The sequence below is a fragment of the Saccostrea echinata genome, unplaced genomic scaffold, assembly GCF_033153115.1.
Source record: "Saccostrea echinata isolate AGI-Se365-2 ecotype Australia unplaced genomic scaffold, CSIRO_AGI_Sech_v1 ptg000054l, whole genome shotgun sequence".
Classification (NCBI taxonomy): Eukaryota; Metazoa; Mollusca; class Bivalvia; order Ostreida; family Ostreidae; genus Saccostrea; species Saccostrea echinata.
Window position 1 is genome coordinate 20,060,882 of NW_026889803.1, and position 14,839 is coordinate 20,075,720.

A 14,839-nucleotide genomic window follows, 5' to 3' on the forward strand; every position below is an offset into this window, starting at 1 on the left:
TTTATTTGAAATAAATGAAAATAACATTTCATGACCATAAAGTAGATTCAGGTCATGATTTATTGACATAACCTTTTCTGAACTTTTCAAAAGTAGTTTCTCACATTCAAATTGAGCACTAACGTGTTTTCCTCTGTAAGAACAAACATCAATAGGTAATCATTATTTCACACACCCTTTTTGGTTTAAACTAAGAACCCTAGAAATTTAGATGAGGTTTTTAATGATTTTATTATCCTGCAAAATAGGTTTGAACACTGAAAAGAACTATGATTAACCCTTGAAATACTAAAAATAAATTCCTGCTCAAAAAAGTAACACCAGACAAGCTTTGAAAGTAACAATTTATTTTCAACAAAAAGAACAACAACAACAATCCCACATAAAAATTGAAATAAAGAAATTCTAAACATTTTCTTTACCGGTAATGCTTATAAATTGAACAGTAAAATTATTTAATAAATATATGCCATTTTATGTCTGTTGCATTATACTTTACGTTATTACTAGTAAACACAGTTACTTAATTCATTATCTAAAAAACATAAACAAACCCATCGCTCTCCAATTTTTATCGACGACATACAAATTAATAAACCCGAGTAAAGAACTAGAAACTTATTTCAGGGATATTCTTTCATGCTCGAATAATGCAATTTTCCTGGCAGATTTCAGGCATTCGGATTCATTATATGCCTGCCTGCAGATTTTGAATATCTTTCTTGCATTTTCAGGTTCACCCATCCTTCTGTAAAGTTCAATAAGAAATTGGTACACTTGTGTATCTGAGTTTATTTCAGTTGCTCTATTAAATTTTTCCCTGGCAAGATCATAACTTCCATATGCCATTAACCATTGACCTTCGTACTTTAAAATTGTTGAATTTTTGTTGTCCGATATGCTATTACCTAACGTTGTCAAATACTACTCTTGCTTCCGATCAAATGTTCGTTTTAAAACAAGCATAGTTCCATATCTAACAACTTCTTCATAACCCTGATTTATAAACTCTCGCGTGATCTTCATTACAAGGTAATTGTACTCTTTTTGTCGTAAAAGACACTTCAAAAGAAAAGGTGTATTCTGAATATGAATGTAATTGGAGACGTTAGATGTTAATGAAACTTTTCTGATGCCATAAAAAGATTTCATTGTTAATCGGCTATCTTTTGAAAACTCCCTGAATTCTGTATTGATCAACGAAAACCATGGAATATCTCGATTTAGAATCGTGTACCCACCCGTCATATGCATATCTCTGTCAATGAATACACCTTTGACGTCATCCTTTTGACCAATGAAATCCAAGCATACGTTGACGTCATGACTGTCTGTTTTCCCTTCATAAGTCCATTTTTTAATTGAATTATCTTTTGAAGATGGTATTGATTGGTACTGACTAGATATAAAACATAGCAATAATAAACTGTGGAATAAGCGCTCTGTGTAACGGTTATTGTTAAACAATTTTATGCGTATTGACACTTCTTGAACAAAAATAAACAGAGAAGCACCCGAGCAAACGTAAAATAAAACTATAGCATCATGTAAAAACCTCGCCTCTTTATGGCCTTGTAGGGAATATAGTACAATGAGACAAGTTAAAGCAAATAAACATTTTCTGAAGAAAACTAGCACTGTTGTTGGTTTACTAATTGTAGAATTAAAACAAAAATAACACACAATGATAAAAATATTACTGTTGTATTCTCATAGAATATTTCAAAATAAAACAAAGTAGACATAGCTCCAAACATGCGTCTTGCATATCCATTTAGAACGTTGAAAGAAACCCATTGCACAGGTGTCACAACAAAGGTACCATATGACAAGAAGTCCTCTAGAACACCAGTTAGAATTCCAACAAAACCACTCACTATACAAAGATGTATCTCAAAATTTGAAATAATGTGTTTTAAGCGTGACAACAGCAAGAGCATATAGGGTAACAATATGGAAAAATAGAGAGTTAATAAATCTGGGCGCATGTAAATGAACAGTCCGGTAAAATACCCCATCAGAAAATTATTGCATAAATTAAATTCCCTTCTCACTGCTTTGTTCAAAGCTTGGGACTTTAGTTGGTCCACTCTGCTTTGACAATGATGAACTCCATTGCAATTGTGCATAACGTGTACGTTATTATTGTTGTTTTCAAATTTGTCCAGGCAATTCTTTTCGTCTTTTTTGTAAACTTCCTTTTCTGATAAAATAGTGATGAAGTATATCAAATGTCCAAGAACAATAAATACAAACGGAGAAAGGAAAGAGTTAAGAAAAGTATGTGTTCCAAACACCCAAAGATGTGCTGACGATGCCACGAGAATGCACGAGATCACGGAAACATCACGACTTCCGGTGATTTTCTTGCAAAAGAAGTAGGAAGCAAGGGGAAGGCCTGACGTTACACCAGCGTGGAAGATTTTCCAAATCTGCAAATGTTGACGAATACAATTTTACATGTAAATTCTCTGAATTTTTATGATTTATGCTGAAACAATCTGATAAAAAGTAATATTCTAGACGATATATATCGGGGAGTGATATATTACTACAGGACTTCAGAGTTACATGTAATTAACTTAGTTCAAATGAATATATAGGCTTTTACGAATTGTTATGTCTTTCAGTCGACATTTATCTTTTTTTTTAATTAGTTTTCTTACCAAATAAAGACTTCCACGATAGCCAAGCACACGGACAATACTGCCAGGATTCTAGGGTATATAAATGACCTCAGAGCATATATTCCCAGCATCCACTCCTGTGATCTTGCTGACGTCACGTTAGGTCCAGTGGCTGGAGGGAGGAATTCATAAGGTCGGAAACCATAACTATGCATCTCGGAAAAGGCAACTGCAATGTGAGTAATAAAAATGGTAAATCAAAGGTACTTTGTTCGGCCAACGGACAGCGGACAATTTTGGGTATGTTTAGGTCCAAAACAAGGCAGGCGTGGATAGGTTAAGGGGTACTAATTTCGGAATGCGACATGGGAGGCGATGGAGGAAGAAAGAGTCCTCCTGGCAAATTTTCCTACACCATTTTAGACATTTTCCTCTTCTTTTGGTTTAATATTGTCGTGGTCTAGCTTGTAAAGAAAGAGTATTCCAACCCCTCACACCTCACTACATGTACATGTACGTATTGCTTCAAACTGGACTACACGATATAAATGTAATTTGTATTACAATATTACAATGCTTAAGTTTCTTCGTTAAAAATGAAGAACGCTTAATACCTGTGGTATTGTTGCATGGTCTAACCTGCTGGGTTTCAAAAGCCAGTTTACCGTTCGAGCACATACCATTTGCACTTAAATAAGACATGATACTATTACTGAAAATTTATTTTTAAAAATTCTGCTTTATTCAGGCGTGAAGGATAGTATTTAGTCTGTGTAGAAAACAATTTGAATGATTGAACACATGTAATACTAGCAACGTGAAATTATTAAAAACATCTGTAATGAAGGTAGATAAACTCTTTCTCGTTCATTCACTTGAAGTGATCACTCAAATTCAACAGTTAGCCTAATTGATTTCTCCTTTTGCTAATACACCTCTGTCAGATTACAATTGATAAGATTTTTATCTTAATCACTGACTACACCAGTAAATCTCCCTCTACGTCAACATAAACCAATTTATCATCTGTCTTTTAATAAAATCAGGTTATACCTCGAAACCTTTAATACACTCTGATAAAATGCTAATCGCAAAATTTACATAAGCTCTTATGGTAAGCTTTGAACTTTTTTTTTAATGGGTCTTTTTTAACAGATCTTTAGCCCACCAAGTGGTAACATTTCCAAAATATAAACTTAAGAAAATTGAAAAAAAAATCTTTAAATCTTAGCAAAGTTTTTAAAACTATTTTATAACAATCTTTTTTAGGTTGTCAGATCTAATTGAGTCAACCACTATCTGCAAAACATTTTAAATGGTGTCAGCGTTTGGTTACAGGGGAAATATAATGAAGATGTAATATAAGAACATCTGTACAAGAACACCGCGCTGTAGTACAGATTCTGTCTCAGAGTTCTCGTCTTCATATTGGGTCTTGTTACATCCCTTTGTAACTAGTGAAGCATGGATTGGGATCGAGGTACATAAACAGATTTCAAATCAGAATCTAGGACTTAGTGCAGGTAAACATAACAATTTCAAAAAATATAGTCAACAAAACGATTTATATTTCAAGCGGGAAAATATATCTATATGTACCACACGAAGAAATACATCTTCACATAATTTAATACATGTGTGTTTTGAGTATAAACGTATAATATATTTAATTCACACAAAATAACTTTGTTAACATATATATATATATATATATATATATATATATATATATATATATATATATATATATATATATATATATATATATATATATATATATATATATATATATTAATACATATACGTGGATTGCTTAAATTTTACAGGTTCGTGGGGACGTAATTTCATGTATTCTCTTATACCTACAAGAGGAAATATGACCCTGTAACTCTAGTTTATTAATTCGTGGAGGGTGTTAATTCGTGGACGAGAGGTACCCACGATTTCCACGAAAACTGAGCCACCACGAAATCTAACGATTCCACAGTAATTTGCAATGTTCATAGGAGGAAGCGTTTATAAGATGGAATACTGTATGCGTTTCAGAGGTGTGACAGAAATACTATATTTTGAGTCCCAATGTTGAATATTTACATAACATAAATCTACTTTATGTCACAATTTTATTTTCCTGAATTTCCTAATCAGAACCTCAAATGAACTATCTCTAGTCGTTATATATTGTATGATACTGCACTTTGGCACCAGTGTAACCTTAGCAGCTTTGGGTATCAATTTTGCTTGGAGCATCATACAATGGCACGTAACATAATAATATCTTTCATGCCAGAACATGTTGATGAACTAAAAAGATGAAATGAACCGACAATTGTAGGAAATGTAGAGGATCCAATGTTGCAGTTTCAATTTAACACACTGCATATATTTGTTAAGAAAAAAATTGAAACTTGATTTTTTCAAAAATAAATAAAATAAAATAAATAAATAGATAAAAACAAACAAACCAAGATCTTGTTTTCTTTATGCATTGCTGATCGCCATTATAAAACACTTTGCTCTAAATAAAGAGGTTATCTTGACATTCTCTTAATAGATTTTTAAATATTTTTCACCTGTTAGATTCACTCAAGAGTGAAAATTTGTTTAATCACAACACACCTCCTCCTTTGAATGAGAGTATAATGTTACACAAGATTTTAGGTATTATCAGATCCCAACAAATACGACATCTTATTGCCATTGCATTAACGAACTACTGCGCTTTACAATGGAGTCTAATTCTTACTGGAAAGATAAACTTTGACAAGTAAATTAAATGTGTATTTGCCTCCGGTACTTGTAGAAGTCAATCCGTGGTTAATGGACCAAAGAAAAAACGCTACCACAAAACAGAAAAAATTCCATAAAAGTCACATTAATCTTCACATCATCGGACCTTTAACGCATTCCACAGTGCCTTGCTCAATATTGCCATGGCAAGAACTGGACTATCGTTTGGCCAAAGGGAAAATAGGATAATGGTCATTCTGATGATGACCAGCTTATCTTAAACGAAATTTGTTCAACATCTCGAGTATTGTTATAGCTACTACAGGCGCGGATCCAGAAATTGAAGTTAGAGGGGACGCAAAAAGTAGGCAGGGGGTCTGGGGGCCACCTTGAGGCCCCCAGTGGGTTCAGGGCGAAGCCCTCGTGGGGGTCCCGTGGGCGATGTCCCCGGAAGCTCCTGGATGCTAGAGATTTTGTAGGGTAAAAATGAAGTCTACAGAGTAGACATTTTTACATTTTCTCCACGAAACTATGATTTACGCTAACTTTGACAATTTAAGGGGGCGCGCCGGTTGCGCCCCCCTTAAATCCGTTACTGTACTAGTTGTCTGGACGAATGCAATATTATCAGTTAAATTTCTGTATGCTTACATAATTTTGATTTTATAGATAATCTGGTTAATCAAATTCATCCCAGAAAAAAATAGCGTCGTCAAAATCGGAAATCTTTGCAAGTGTCTCTGTTTTTTAACATATAAAAGAGGAGGGCACGTGAATCTTGATTTGCATTTCAATAGAATCGTATCATACGGAAGAATTAAAACTTTATAAAAAAAACCAATACCTAGGCTTGAAAAAATTAAAACGAAGTTTTGTTGTTTATACATGAATTGCGTGTAGTTTAAAGTTACTACTAGCATTGCGGTTTTCATGAATAACAATGAAGCTATCTGATACATTTTCTGAGCTTTATTGCATTTTTCTTTTAATTTAAAGTCTTTCTTCTTCCGAGGAAACCAATGAGCATTTAAAAAGCTTCCATTTTATCTTCGTAAACTCTGTGAGCCATAACAGGAAAACCTTCATATAAATGGAAGTTATTTTTCAATATCAGAAACTGTTTATACGTTTTGTAAATCTTCCTTGAGGCATATTCTACATCGTTACAATATTCATCAAATGATGAACCTTTGTAATGATTTCTTCTTACATGGATTCGTCTTTAAAATAATTTATTCAACAAGGTAACAACTGACAAAATATATGATATTTTATTATGAAAAATCCCCGCAAATCAATAAATGTTCCGTCATATGCATGTTAAGAAAAGAATACAGCATGATCAGCAATGTGTATCAACTGACTTTTTAAAAATTAAAAGAAATTTCTTGAGAGACTTTCATGATATAGATTTAATACAATGCACACCAATAATCAAATGAAATTCAGTTTTAAGATTCAAGTCGGAGTCCTCGACACTTAATAAAGCTACTTTTAAATGATTAATTTTGAATAATTAAAAAAAAAATGATTTTTTTTTTTACAATATACTTTACCTTCCATCGATTGAAATATTTCGTCCGGGTGTAAGATCCACCAGTTGTATTTTTGACAAACATAAAAAATTCTCAAAATTAGAGTTATCAGAAATACGATCCATTCGGAATATCTTGGGAATAAATCCGACTCTAAACTCGGTTCTTTCATAATGGAACTTTCACGATTTTCCCCAGATTTTCGATATCCAAGTTCTGATTCTGGCGGACCGATAATACCATTGTGGTTTCCTTTGATCCTTAGATCGACCTGCCGCCTGTATTTTGCGCTGCTTCATCGTGATTTTATTTTTTCAATCCAAAAACTTCTTTTAAAAAAAATAATAATCTGAATTTTCGAATTGAATTCACGGTGAATTATGCCTGTGTATACCGTTGCATCTGCGTAAGTCGTCTACCTTGTGCAACAATCGATTAGAAATAAATAAATGATGAAGCATTAGAAATCACTTCGCCCTCGTCGGCAGGTTATACAGCTTGGTCAATATAAATAAAATCACATCCTGTGTCAATTTCATTCCAGCTCGCATATATCGTTACAGGTGTTATTTTTCGGGGAAAAAAGAATCATTTGCATACAGTGCCTTCGTTGTAAGAATCCACTAAATCACGTGGTCATAACTAAAATATATTTTCTTCTTAATTTGGGTCACGCTTGCAATTACCCTGTGAAACTGAAACTAATAAACATACACGTTCATGCTCCCTCAAATACTAGCTCGCACAAACGTTATACTAGGACAAAATTGTGATAGACTTCTACAAGTCGTTGGACCATGCAGTGAGATAAGGTGTGCGTAACAAAAGAAATCTTCGTGTTTTTTTTTTTTTTTTTTTTTTTTTTTTTTTTTTTTTTGAGATGAAAAAGAACAAGGAAAGCCACACCATCAATTATTGGGTTTAGAACTGAATGAGAGCACGCATGAATTTAAAACAATTTAGATGATATCATTCATTTGCTCTAGGTCAAACTGGAAAAAGTTGGCACTTTCCAAAAAACACATTTATGTTGGAAATAAAAGTTTTTTTTATTTACTCCTCATTGTCAAAATAATTAGAGTTATAACCTATAATTAACAGTCAACACGCAAATCTTATAGTCGTTCAAAGGTTTTCTTCCATCATTGAAAAAATAACAATGTACACATTTCAGACTTACATGCATATGGCGGATTTAGACTTTTAAATTAATTGTGTTTATATTTCACATTAAGAGAGCTGCGAAAATATTTCCGTTTCTTAAACTTTTGTCACAATATTTTCTTAACAAAAAATTTATAGAGGTGAAAAATTCGGGACTTCAAGTAGAATGTTAAGTTTGTTGTTCAATCCTGGAGAAAAGTGGAATGATTAAAATATGAATTTAAACATTTTGTTCTCACAGATGGTACCAATCCATTTTGGATGTACATGTACATTCCTTGTTCATAAAACTTTGTAACAACTGAGGTATATTTCTGTGATATAAACTTCGACCAAACAACATATTCTTTGGCTAAACGAAAGAACACGGTACGGTTTCAATACAAATGTTGCCCTGTGTTTTTCTTAAAAATGAAAGTAATGTGAAAAATTATAACTCATGGTTTCTGAGTCATAGAAATTCCATGCAGAAAGATTATACAAATCATTTTTCTCCCATGATCTTCTTAATGCTAATTGTGACGTCATAAACTTTTGCAATTTCCCGTATTTTCTTAAAAAGTTGCAGAAGACACCAATTTTCAGTGGAATTTACTTTCAGATAATATTGTCCACAGCCATCGCCCACAAAGATTTTAAGATATGTGATTTTTCAGGGAATTTTACACAACATATCCAAAAATTAAAGTGGGCGACGGCTGTGGACACTATTTTCTCAAGGAAAATAACCCTTGAAATGAGTCATTTTGAGGTTTTTTCTGTTTAAAATAGAGAAATGCATCAAATTAATGACGTCATATTTCCAGAATGGTACTCCTTCATGCCATATTCTTTCCTGATTTATCACACTCATATACTTAACTTATATTTAAGCCAGTTTCAAATATTTTTGAAAACATTAAATTTTTAGGGCACAATAAAGCTTAAACTGTACCTTCTTCTTTATTTCACAAGATTCACAAATTAAACACATACAGAAATATTTCTCTTTTTTTCTACATGTTTCCGGGTAAGATTCTGAAAAATAATTTTACGTAAGGTTTTATCCTGCTCCAGAGGCCTTGACATTTAATTTACAATAACTCATATACAAACATTTTTGAATACATATTCTCACTTTCACTTGAGGCTCTGTACGAGTAAGAAATTAGAATCTTAGGGTTCCCAATATATAATAGCACGGATAAAAACATTTTAGTGAATTTTCTAAGTGAATTACTACTCCGAAACATCTGACGATTTACGATTTTGATATTTTACGTTTTCCTGGCACGTAAAATATCACAATCGTGAAAAAACCTTGGAAAACGTCAGATATTTCGGACTAAGTGAATTACATGCAATTCATAGATTCCTTAAGCAGTATAATGACAATTACAATGAAGCAGGGCCACAATAGATCATTTTAAACAAACATTTCTAAGTTGTGGGAAAAGTTTTGTTTTGTTTTTCAAATTATGTTTTCTGGGGTTAGGGTAGGGCTGGGCTATAATTCAAGATCATATTTCGTGTAATGCATATATACAGGGAACATACTGAAGCACCCCCAATTTGTTTAGATTAAAGTTAAATCAAATTAATATGCCCATTAAGGCTAGGTTAGAGCCAAAGTATGGTGTCAACATTTTTCATAAGAAGGGAAAAATTCTTTTAAATACATGCATTCTTCTGAGGAACAGCAGGCTCAAGGTAACTCAGGTAAGCAATGTGGTCCATGGGCTTACCTGACAAAAACTTTTCTGAACGGAGAGTGAATGGTGTCCGTCTGTCTGACTGTCGTGTGCTGTGTTCCGTATGTAAACTTTTTTTTTTTTTTTTTTTTTTTAAATACATTTTTCAACTTTTTGTTCAGAACCGCTGAGCCAATTTTAACCAAACGAGCCACATAAAATCATTGGATAAAAGGTATTCACATTTGTTCATATGAATGGTAACACCCTCTTTCAGGGGATCTATTTCTTATATGTAAAGAATTGCAAGGCCATGCTTAGTGATTTTCGTTTTCCAACATTTTCCAGTAGTGCAGATTCAAGTTTTGTTAAAATCATGGCCGCCTGGGTATGAAGTGATAGTAGACAAGCATGAAAATACATGTATAGAGGAAATTAATAAATGAATTTTTTTTTCAAGAGTAGCTAGCATCTTACTAAAATAAGTCATGTTTAAATGCAAACATCACCAAGTTTTGATGATTTTTTTCCCGTCAAATTATGGATCCTAGGTTTTGAAAATCTTGGATCAAATTTTACACAATGCATGTAAATACATAATTTTTGAGAAAAAAAATGTCCAGAAATAGAATAATGAATCTTAGTGTAGTCTTCTTGTGTACCAAGTTCGATTAACATTTGGAGAAAAAAAAAACTGTAGTAGGGACAGCGGTTTACAGATATAGATTTTCATTTTTTTGCTCACCTGAGCTGAAAGCTCACTTGAGCTTTTCTGATTACATTTTGTTTGGCGTCCATCTGTCCAGATGTCTGTCTGTCTGGCTCTGTAAACTTTTTACGTTTTCGGACTTCTTCTCAAAATCCACTGGGCCAATTTCAACCAATTCTTAGGTGGAGGGTATTCAGTTTTGTTCAAATAAAGGGGCACCCCTCTACTAAGGGGAGATAATAAAGAATTAGTGAATATCTATTGGTATTCGGTTTTGTTGCTTTTGTTCAAATGAAGGGCCACCCCTCTACCAAGGGGAGATAATAAAGAATTATTGAATATTTATTGGTATTTTTAAAAATCTTCTTAAAAACCACTGGGCCAGAAAAGATCAAACTTGTATGAAAGCTTCATCACATAGTGTAGATTCAAGTTTGTTCAAATAAAGACCCTCGGGGGTAGGGTGGGGCAACAATAGGAAGATCATAGGAAAATATAGGAGAAAAATTTAAAAATCTTCCTCTCAAGAAAGTAAAGCCATGATTAGTCATATTAATATGCGAAAATCTTTAGGTTATGCAGATTCAATAATTTTCAAATTATGGACCCCAGGATTAGGGTACAGCCACAATGAAGATGAAAATTTCCTCTGAGGAAAAGCAAGAACAGCAAGACAAAGGGGGGGGGGTTCAGGTGAGCGTTGTGACCCATGGACCTCTTGTTACTAATCATCACCCTTCATTGAAATAGAAAACCAATACATAGAATGGAGTTAGCTTAGTTTAGTATACTCGTTTTACAATATACAGTTCTACAATATTCTTCTGAAGTGTGTACAAATGTTCTAATGAAAAAACTGAAGGAGGAGTAGCATTTTGAGTGAAAAAGAACATTGCAGCGCCTTATGTCGAAGTCTTAAATCAATACAAAGAATTATGTATATGGCATGATGAAAGACTTTTACAAATATTTCTTTTTCAGCTCTTTTGAGTCAAAGGCTCAAAGAGCGAATGTAATGGATATTTCCAGTGCAGTCTGCATAAAGTTTTGGGAATATACGCCATATCTTAGAAACTTTTGACCAATTTTTTTTTTATCAAATTTGTCACAGAGTATCCGCGGACTAAGGGTTTCGTTCATATTAAAAATAGAGATGTTTTCCTTCAACAAGGGGAGGGGGGGGGGGGTATTTGGAAATTTAAAAGAGAGTCTCCTCAAGAATCACTGGACATTTATCAATAAACTTGTACATAACTTATGTATAAATATTATGGTAATTTATTATGAAAATCTTCAGTTCAATATTGCTTACAAAATATTTTCCCTTTTCGAAATATCGATATAAAGCGTAAAAGATTAAGCATTCTGGTCCCTTATGGTCACTAATTGCATAATATTTGATCCACAGATAATAAAATATTAGATACAGATATACAGATATATTACATCCTTTCCAATACTTTGAACAATCTCTGTGTTAAACTTTATTATTCCACCTGCAGTTCGTAAATCTTTAATATAGCTTCATGGTTTTGAATCTATTTCGGATAGGATAACGGCGCCTTTCTGTTTCTGTTGTAACACGTAAGAACTTTTGAATTGGTGCACTGTGCTTTCGTTAATATTTTTTTAATCAATTCTGAAAAATATTTTGCAGCCCTTGTAGGTCCATTATCTATGGGATATCGAACTATCTTGGCCTTTTGTTACGAGTTGTATTGAAGATATTCACCTCTCTCACGTTTTCTCGATGCGGAATTAGGCGTTGTCGATCGGTATTACATATAATTCTTCGCATAACCATTTCTTTTCTTGGGTTTTCTTTTCTTCGGGATTTGGGAGACAACTTCTTTGTTTAGGTGGCAACGATAGCCACTACTTCAACATGGCTGAAACGTGAAAAGTGTCATCTAAGAAATGCGTGTATTGGAGGCAAGAAAGACAAATCTACCGAAGTCTTATAGTTTGAAAGGAAAGTTATCTCTCTTGCAACTGTAGTCCAATGATAAGCTACTTCTTTGTTAACTCAAACTTCCGCAAAAATAACACCCATGCGAACGCCTTTGTTACATGAGACTCGTAAAATTTTACTCCGTAAAAATATCTAAACTTACAATAAATGCATATCTTGGAGATTGTAATCCCTAAATTTATCAAACCTAGTCACTTGATAACATCTGGAGGCTTTGAAGTGTGTGAACTAAACAATAGGTCCCTTCCCTTAATCTATCTCTCGCCTTAAACCTTCTTTTGCGCCTATCTCTCCTTAGTCCCTATCTCCCCACTCATTTCTCTCACTCTCTCTCTACACTTCCTTCTCTCTGTCCTCACTCCCCCTCTCTTTCCCCTCCATCTTCTCATCCCATTTCTTTCTATCTATGTGTTCTCATTGCTTTCACTCCTCCCTTTCTCTTTCCCCCTCTCCTATCTCTTTCTTCCCTTTTGACTCTCACTCCCTTCCCTCTTCCAACTATCTTCTCTCCTCAATCCCTTCCCTTTTTCTCCTCACTCACTTGCTCTCATCTGTGTGTTTGTGTCGTAGTGTGGGGTTGGGGAGGGCATTCTCATCCCATTTCTTTCTATCTATGTGTTCTCATTGCTTTCACTCCTCCCTTTCTCTTTCCCCCTCTCCTATCTCTTTCTTCCCTTTTGACTCTCACTCCCTTCCCTCTTCCAACTATCTTCTCTCCTCAATCCCTTCCCTTTTTCTCCTCACTCACTTGCTCTCATCTGTGTGTTTGTGTCGTAGTGTGGGGTTGGGGAGGGCATTGGATTTTGAATTATTAACTTGCAAGTATAATTTTCAAAATATGAAAAGATACAATACTAGTATATAGTAAATATGATTTTAAAGTTGCAGTGTTTTAGGTGTTTGATTTACTATTATCGCCAAAAATTATAATAATGATTAAATATATACAAATAAAATTAGAGCCAATGATTCTTAACAAATATATTGAACATTCTTGAACAATAAATTTGCCGAAGAAATACATCTGCTTATTTATATCCTCGTTGTTAACCATGGCGACACAAAACGTATATACAACGTTTCCGTCAAGAACAAAGCCAGTGACCACCGACGGCACTTTTAATGACAACTTATATATGTATGTCCGCTTCACACTGAATATAAAAATTATCAATAACTTAAAATAAAGACTTGTGTTGCTGATTTGTTCACACATAGGTAGCAAATTTTACTACTTTTACTATACTCTAATTACACTTAATACATGAATGTAAACAAAAAAATCTGGACTTCATCATTTCTGTGGGTGAATTAAGATCCTCTTATCGTGATTATGCTCCTGGTCACACAGGGTTTGATAGAAAATTGATTGTTGCACATAATTGTTCTCTTATATACAATTACCCTTGGTATAAGACTAATACCTGACATGTCTTTTTCAATAGGAAATGTAAATTGATTATTGAAAATGACAGTGAACATTATTCTCATAACTGATTTATGTGTAGAGGATAACATTTGTACAAGGTGTACAAACAATATAATAAACAGAAAATATTACATGCACGAAGAAGGGATAACAGTGTAGTTAACCAAGAGACCCAACGACTTACAAATTTTAATGAGTTGATTCTTGTTTGTTACATTTGAAAGTATTTCCAATTTTTATAAAAAAGTTTGGATTTTGTTGATATTATTTTAGTAACATAACTTTTGAATTTTTTTATAGATACTTCCGTACATTTAATTATATAATGAATTTCATCCCTAATATTTCATAGCGATTACATATACCTTACAAATTTTATTCTCTCTTGGGATATTTAACCATTTACCGTCTTGATTGGTAGTTTTTGAGTATTCCCAGTCCTAAATTATAATATTTCTTGAATATTTTAGGTGATAAATTTAACAAATATTCTTCAAAGACTAATATTTTTTTTTTAAAAAGTCTGTAATTTAATTTTTTGAAGAAGTTTATACTTCACTATACCATGTGTGCTTAAACTGATCTAAAGAAAGGCGTACATTATTTTTTAACCAACATGTATTAATTGAATTTTCATACCAAGCATACATGTAGGTCAATCCACATTCATTAAAAATTTTCTAAAGAAATTCACACAATGAATTCTTTTAATTTTCAGCGGACATATAAATGTAAAACCGTCCGATAACTGATTTAACCCCCCCCCCCCCCAATCATTTCGTGGTTTACCTGGTAAATTTTATCAAATTGAAATACTTTGCATTCTAGTCCTATCTTTTTCTTTTATTTTCACGAGCAAATCTCAAAAGTCGAACTACATGAAATATATATACTGAACAAAATCGGGCACAAGATAGATCAATAAATGGAGTTATCCCGCTTATTATAACCAACATTGAAGAACGAAGAACGTGTTTTGAACTGAAAATAATTCAAGAGGTAT

At 33.2% G+C, this 14,839-nt stretch overlaps 1 pseudogene; it reads right to left on the reverse strand.

The window, feature by feature from the left end:
* Window positions 1-382: 382 nt before the first annotated feature.
* Window positions 383-7,383, reverse strand: LOC133205634 (uncharacterized; annotated as a pseudogene).
* Window positions 7,384-14,839: the final 7,456 nt, after the last annotated feature.